Raw genomic sequence first — 8409 nt, 5'->3', positions numbered from 1 at the left:
TAATGCAAATCCATTTCACCTGAAATACTTTAGGATGCTGAGTTTTTCATCATGGCATCTCTGGAATCTTATGCTTTTTAGAGGCTGATACCATGTAATTCTCATTCATATGAGTGCTACTGCAAAAAGATTCTGGGTTCTGTCTACTGTTGTAGTTGGAAAAGGTGGTTTTGTCGACTAAAAACAATATTAAGATCACATAAGAACGGTCCAAATAGAACAGTATATATTTATATGCATAGTGGGAACTGGCAAGGACAGGGGAATCCCTATCTTTTGATGCATTCTAATAGTGGGAGATGCACAGGGTCATCATCCCAAGACCAGCTTGTTCTTCAGCCTCTTGTAGTTAGTAGAAAAATATTGAGTGCAATTCCAACCCTACAAATATACAAACACTAAACCAACCTTTGGGCTCATACAAAAGTCACAGTAAGCTATTAAGACTTGGGTCTGGAATTGTTACATACTTACAGAGTAGGGAAATGGGCATCGAATTAAATACCTAAAAGGGGCATATTTTGGTTAAAGTACCTATGAAATTGTAATTAAATTTAAAGTGGGAAAACTTGACCAAATATCATCCTCCAATGTGTTGTTATAAATCATCTTTCAAACATAAATAATACATCTCTTAGCCAACAAAATTTCAGGAGCCTTCTTTCGAACATTTTTATTTTTATAATGCACACAAACATGACCCTTCTTTCGATTGTCTTAGATTGTTTTCATATTACTTAGGAAATAAAATTTCAGTCTGCACAACACAAGCCTATGATTAAGATTTACAATCCCGCCTACTAAGCGTTACCAAGACATCCATCCAATTTTTTTTTTTTTTCCATCAGTTAAATGTATCACCTTGTCACAAGTGTCTAGAGCACCAGCTAACTCCACTGTCGGGACAAAAAAAGAGAGCATGTCAGGGAACTATCATGCTGCTGATAAAAATTAAAGGAAAAAAAAACAACCACAACCACAAACTAAAAGTAAATAGTTCATCTATATTCTTCTTCTAAAGCAAATAACAATGTACATAGTTCATCTGTGTTGTTCTTTTAATGCAAATAACTATATATATTTCAGAATGGTATTCAAGAGAGACCTTAAACTCAAATCCAGACAAAGAGCGAGAATGATTAACATGAAGTGGTGAAATTACAGTGACATGATAAAGCAGTTTTGGACTAACGTGCACGACCACGAGAACTTGCAACTGTTCTTCCTTCCCTTACTGATGAAAATTTTGGAAACCCCCTCGCCTCAATTTCTCAACATCTGTTTTTTGGATTCCCAAGTTTGATTCAATGGAACTAATGGGCAACTCATAAGAAAAAAACCTCTGAAACCCTAACTAATGTTGTACAAAAAATGGCCCATTGATGCTATGACTCTGGTTATCTTTATGTCTAAAGGTTCTGAGTATTATACCTAATCATTTTTGTGGTTTAGGTCTAACAGATTCTCCGAATCAATGTTTATCTCTCGAGTGTAATCTGCCTTTGTATGGTGTTAGATGTTGTTGAGTTGTAAAGCAAAAGGTCCTGTTTTCAGGACCCCAGCAGGATTAAGCAGTGGGTATCTCTCTGCAGAGGTTTTTTTAATAATAATGACAATAAATTTTAAAAATATATATATTTTTAAATAAGTTTTTAACAGCGGTCAATACCGCCGGTAAATACCTTTTTCTTTTGCTAAAAAATATTAAAAAATAAAAATGACTACGCTGACAGAATAAATAAGACATAGAGCAATCTTTACCCTCCAGTAAAAGCTTTACTGTGCAATTACCGGAAGATTCATGAGCTCCGGTGTAGGCTATACATGGGGTTTTTGTTAGCTTCACCAGCTAAACCCCTGATTTCTTGTAGTGAGATGTGACAGTGGAGTGGTTTTCTAAATGTTCTTAATCATGGTTTTCTCCTCATCGATTTGTAATCATAATAATATAACAATACATTGTTTACATAGATGCGTAGTAAGCTACGTCAACTACAAGGATAGGTTTACAATGAGAGAGAGAGAGAGAGAGAGAGAGAGAGAGAGAGAGAGATTGAAGTATAAATGATTAAATAACAGCAAATCTACGAGCTTAAACTTTAATTTGGAGTAATTGGTTGTTTCTCACACACACACACACACACAGAGAGAGAGAGAGAGAGAGAGAGAGAGAGAGAGAGAGAGAGAGAGAGAGAGAGATTCCTTTTAGAACAGTTTCTTAATTTTCCCTGTTTTCCAACCCCATCACATGCCTCTCACTCACCACCCCCTCAAATCTCCCTTTCTTTGCAGCCCATTTGCCCCTCTCAGGCTAGGTAAATCAAAATCCCATGCAATTTATTTTCACGCTGACCAAACATGCTCAATGTACGCAGCACAAAGAAATTAGACAAAATCTGAAAGTAAAATAGCCGAAAAGGGCCAACACCATATTCCTTTTATTATTTGTAAGAAACTAGACTGTCCAAATTGAAGATATCTTTTGAAGGAACTTCATACCAACTAAAAAAAGACATGGAGAATCTAAAGCAACCATATCGAGACGTACAATGAGACAAATACAACCAAGATAAGAAAAAAAATTAGCAGCCCATTAAACATTTTACAAATAGAGCTCTGGTTTGGACAATCGTGGTGTGGGGATGGCAAGAAGTGGTATGGCTTCTTTAGCACAAGTCCAAACTTGTTGGAAACTTCGAGCTTCGTTCCCTCGCGCAATCGCCAATCTAATGAATGCAACAGAGAAGCTAGTATAAGCATAAGCATCCTCTCTTCCATAGGGATCTCAGCACCATTCTCCGGCCAGATCCAAATGGAAGGTTACGAAAATCGTGACCTCTAAAATCCCATTTGCCAGAGTCCCCCAAGAACCTTTCTGGTATGAACTCTAAGGGATTGTTCCAAACCTCAAGGTCCGTATGTATTGCCCACACATTGACAATGAATTTGGTTTCTTTGGGGATCATATAACCACCTATGGCACATGATTCACTTGATTTTTGTGGGACTAAAAAGGGTCCTGCTGGGTGCAATCTTTGGGCTTCTTTCAAGACAGCTTCCAAATATGGCGGTTTTGGTATATGTGACTCTTCAACCAAGTTATTTAAACCTACTACTTCCTTTAGGGCCTGTTTGGATGCCGAGAAGATTTTGATTTGGATTTCTCACATTTGCAGCCCTTTTTGTGTTGTGATTTGGATCTGGATCAAATCCTTTGATTTCCAAATCAGCGACTGACAGTGAAAAAAAATCAGATTTCCAAATACGCTATGGAAATAAGTAATTAGAAATCCACAGATCTTATAATTTCCTTCACCCACTCTGCTCCTCCAGTAGGAAGTGCCCTTTTCCCTCTCTGTCTCCCTCAACATGAGTGGGCGGAGCTATTCATTTTGTATTCGGATTCAAAACTCAATTCCAAATCCAAATACAAAATATGAGGTGTCCAAACGGGCCCTTAATTCCTCTTGGACTTTCTTCATAATCTCAGAATGGTGGATTATCTCTGTCATTGCCCACTCCACCGATGTCGAAGGTGTGTCGGTCCCACCAATCACCACATCCTGTTAACATATATAAATCACCATGTAATATGTTTAAGTACATGAAAAGACTCATAAAATGGAGGAGACTGCTTATAATTGCCTCATTCCCTAATTGGTTCTGTTCTAAAGTAATTAGGAGCAGTATTGTATAATGGTGTCCACAAAAATGACCAAAAATGACCCTTGCTTTTGGATTAATTTTCGAACTAATACCAAGTCATCTCCCACAGCCTAATGCCACAGAGTTGACCGAGGTGCCTCTGCCCACCCAATACGCCATCAGAAGTATGATAACGGATTGTAAGTCCAACATTGAATATTTGACTCATAATTAATCGTAATTTTGAGTCCAACAATCAGTTTTGGATTAAAATCAATTCTCAATCTACTATTTTGGCCCTGTTTGTTTTGGATTTTGGAGAACGTATGGAAATCCAATAATCAGTTTTGGACTCGGAATTTGCTAGCGTCGCGGATGGGCTGTTGCATGTGAGAACAGCCACATTGGCTCACTTTTCAGCAGATTTTGTCATCATTCATGATGTGACTACTCACATGCAACAGCCCATCCGCGAAATGCCTTTTGCAGACGCTAGCAAATCCCTAAATGTAATTCAGTCCAATAATCAGTTTTGGACTCTCAATCAGTTCTCAAAATCCAAAATATATTGGGCCAAAACAATACATTGAGAATTGATTTTGAATCCAAAACTGATTATTGGTCTCAACATTGAATTTAATTTTAAGCCCAGTTACCAATTTTGAACTCAAAACCACCCTGGGTTGGTCTACTTGGTAGTAATTGTTAACCATAACCAAGGTGACCAGAGTTCAAATCTTGGGTAGGGATGTTTAATTTAATAAATACCCTTCCAAAAAAAAAAATCAATTCTAATTCTAAAAATCCAAAACCAACAGGGCATAAGTATTGACTGTATTCAATTTCATAATAAAACTGACATGAATTCTTAAGCCAGAGATTGAAGAGAACCCCTTTTAAGTTGGTCGCATTGTGGTCTGAGTACCCGTTTTGCCCTAAGAGTTGGTCAAAACTCCTCTATTCTCCCCAAGAGTTAGTCAAAACTCCTCTATTCTCCTGCGCCAACCAAGTTTTGACTCCTCTATTCAAGAGAATCTCTTTTAAGTTGGTCGCATTGTAGTCTGAGTACGCGTTTGGCACTACAAAGTTAGTCAAAACTCTTTCATTCTTCCAAGTTATGACCTACTTACCACGTCATGCCCACTCAACTATGATTTGCTTTGCCCACGTTTTGATTGCATCAGAGTTTTTAAAAATTAGTTTGGTTACATGGTTTGTGGCTTTAATATGAGAGAGAGACAACGCCCTTCTACGCGTTTTGCACTACAAAGTTAGTCAAAACTCTTATCATTCTCCCAAGTTATGACCTACTTACCATGTCATGCCCACTCAACTATGATTTGCATTGCCTGCGTTTTTAACCCATCAGGGTTTTTAAACATTAGTTTGGTAACATGGATTGTGGTTTTTATATGTGACAGAGAGAGTACTGTTCTCTGTCTTTATTTAGTTAGTAGAGAGAGAGAGAGTACTGTTCTTTGTCTTTATTTAGTTAGTAGCCTAGCTTGCTCCAATGCTCCAGCCTGTCTTAGACTAGTAGGACAAGAGAAAATTGGGGAAAGTGAGTCGCTTTTTTGGTGGCATTAGGCCAATAGGCCATACCAAATGGCCACATAAAACAAGAAATAGGTGGCGGAATCAAAGGCCATGGGCTCCACTTATGATGGAGACAAAGGTCAATGTAGGCCCCATCACCACCTGCCGGTGGTAGGTTAAACCCTAAACTTAATGAAGACCCTAAACTTAATTAAGACCCTAAACTTAATGCTAAACTCTGCGGCGCCCTTGCAACAACCAGATGAAAGGATGCCCTGTTGGTGGAGCGCGTGCATTTGTAACCTTTAAAAGTCAAAACATTAAATGCACTTTGGTGACAATCCACAGCACAATTGGGTGCGCCCTTTCATCTGGTATTTGCAAGTGTGCCCTTGAGTTTAGCATTCCTCTAACCTTTTATAAAAAAATTTCACACAAAATAGACCAAGAACGAAATATCTCTTAACAAAAACATGGCCTTAATTTTTGTCACAGTCAGTATTCCTCACTTGGTGAGGAGCGGTAAACTGCACAAAATATCTATGCTAAGCCTGGCATTAACTTCTATTGGAATCGGACTTATCTTACATTAAACGAGTGAAAATATTGATTTTAATGAGGTCCCAAGCTTCCCAACTAGTGCAATCCGAGGATAGAGAGGTAGTCTTTCTAGTAAGTCATCACATGCCATAATGTCTTGCTAGTAAGACCGGCCGTGTGATAGAACAAAGAACACTATCGCACGACATAACAAAGAACATTAAGTTATTCATAAAAGTGGAGATATAGAAATGCAATGAAAAAAATATCAAAGTTCGAAGCTAAGACAAAAGAAAGATCCATTTGTTATTAAAAAAAGAAAAAGAAACTATGGAAATTTGGAGGAAATGGAGAATGTAATAGAAAAAAATGGGTGGAAGAGTTTGGAAAGATCCAATTGGAATCATTTATGTTTTCCTCTGAGGATGATAGAAATATAAAATTTTTCTTGCTAAATCATGGGAAATTTTTTTAAAAGTTTGGAAAGGAAAATTTTAATTTTTACCTATGATAATATCCCTCTAAATTAACCAAAATCATTCCGTTTCTCTCTAAATCATGGAAAGAAAGAAAAATTCAATTATTGATTAATTAAAAGATTTATAATTTTTAGGAAGTCTTTTGTATAATTTTTTTTCATAAGAAATATCCTTCTAAATTGTGGAAAGAAATTTTTTTCCAAAAAAAGTTTTTCCATCACAAATGTTTTTCTTGCAATCTAAACAGGGGTGGAAAAGTTTGGAAAAGCAAAAAATTCTAAAATTTGGTACTCTTTTTGCACACAATATAACATAAGTTGAACCACCCCTATTCACATATATTAGATAGAGGGACATTCAATTGAGGAAAATATCACTCAAAATTAATCATAATGTTATCATTCTCCTTTGAAATGTGGAAAGAACAAATTTTTCCAAGAAAAAAATTTCATCCAAAATGTTTCTCTAGCAATCCAAAACGAGATACTAATTTCCCCAAAACCATTTTTTCTTTAGTATTTTAGAGGAATTATAATTTTTCCCAAGAAAATTTTCCATAAGAAATGTTGTTCTTGCAATCTAAACAGAGCTGGAAAAGTTGAAAAAAATCTTAAATTTCGTACTTATTTACACAAAAAAATATAACTTCAACTACTCCTATCCACGTATTAGTTAGAGGGACATTCAATTGAGGAAAATAACACTCCAAATTAATGATAGTGTTATCATTTTCCTTTGAACTGTGGGAATAAAATCTTCCAAGAAAAATGTTTCATTTGAAATGTTTTTCTTTCAATCCAAAACGCACCAACATTACAGAAAGAGGGAGGAAACTGATTATTAAAAGATTCATGAATCTACAAAGGGAAATGATTTCAGCGCTCCATAGTTTTGATAAAATGCGCTCCACTTGTTTGTCGTTAGTATTTAAAGGTCTTTAATAGCTTTCTGAAAACTATAATATTCCTCTGACAGCCCTTTAGAGCACCTGTTTATCAAAACGTTGGAGTGCAGAAATCATTTCCCATCTATAAAATGTTGGGGTGTCTTCATAAAAATATAGCCGTGCAAATTAGAAAAAGAAAGAAATACGTTTTTGGGTTTCATTGAAGTGGTAAGAGAGTGACAGGGGTATTATGTTATCTTGTATATTAATAAACTAAGATATGTCAAAGAGAAATAATAATATAACCACAGGGGGTCTACTTGTAACCACATCGGGTCTACTTGTAACTTTTTAAACTTTAGGGGTTAAGTTGAATGTGTCAGAAACCACAGGGGGTCTAAGTGTATTTTTCCCTATTATATATTTTAAGATCTCTGACATTGTAATTATACTATATCATATTATATTATGGGAAATGATATTTACGTCCCTTTCATCACCAGGGACACCCATTTGCCAGTGTACTTTGCAATCAAAGCCACTGGATTTTTTTGACATAAAGTACATCATCTCCCTTTTTGCCATTGATACACTGACGTTGGGTGTCCATGGTGATCAAAAGGGGCGTAAATATCACTTCCCTCTATTATGGGTCCCTTATATTATATTATATTATATTATATTATGCTTGAGAGAGAAGAGATGAGTATATTAACCCAGAAGGGTGTTACTCTTTGGCGTAAAGTCATGGGTTTGCTCCCCAGTGACGAGCGTTCGAATCCCCCCTTGTTTAACCGATATGCGTGGTCTTCCGGGTGCCTGTGTGCATCCCTAGGGAATAGTCCCGCCCTACAAACTGGGGTGGGGATATCCTATGGCACAAAAAAAAAAGAAAAAAAAGAGATGAGTATATTATATTATATTATAGCAATCGGTGTATGCGTGGAAGGAGGAGGGCTGGCAAAAAAGGTCATATTATATTATATATCTGATTGAGAGGGAGAGAGAAAAAGAGTGAGAGGCTATTATATTATATTATCTGATATTATACTTGAGAGAGAAGCGATGATTATATTATTATATTATAGCAATCGGTGTATGCGTGGAAGGAGTCAAGGAGGAGGGCCCTGATTGAGAGGGAGAGAGAAAAGGAGTGAGAGTTATATTATATTATACGTGAGAGAGAAGAGATGAGTTATAGCAATCGGTGTACCCTCGAATCACCGATTTTTTCGACATCGTACTTCGATTGGGAGGGATTGACAGAGAGATGCATGAAACTAAAAACCTGGATTCTAAAATTCGCGTATCCCAACCGGGCTC

Source organism: Tasmannia lanceolata, unplaced genomic scaffold, assembly GCF_043159265.1.
Source record: "Tasmannia lanceolata isolate RefF3 unplaced genomic scaffold, GAP_Taslan_0.1 ptg000008l, whole genome shotgun sequence".
In the NCBI taxonomy this organism is placed as follows: domain Eukaryota; kingdom Viridiplantae; phylum Streptophyta; class Magnoliopsida; order Canellales; family Winteraceae; genus Tasmannia; species Tasmannia lanceolata.
This window is presented reverse-complemented; position numbering follows the sequence as displayed.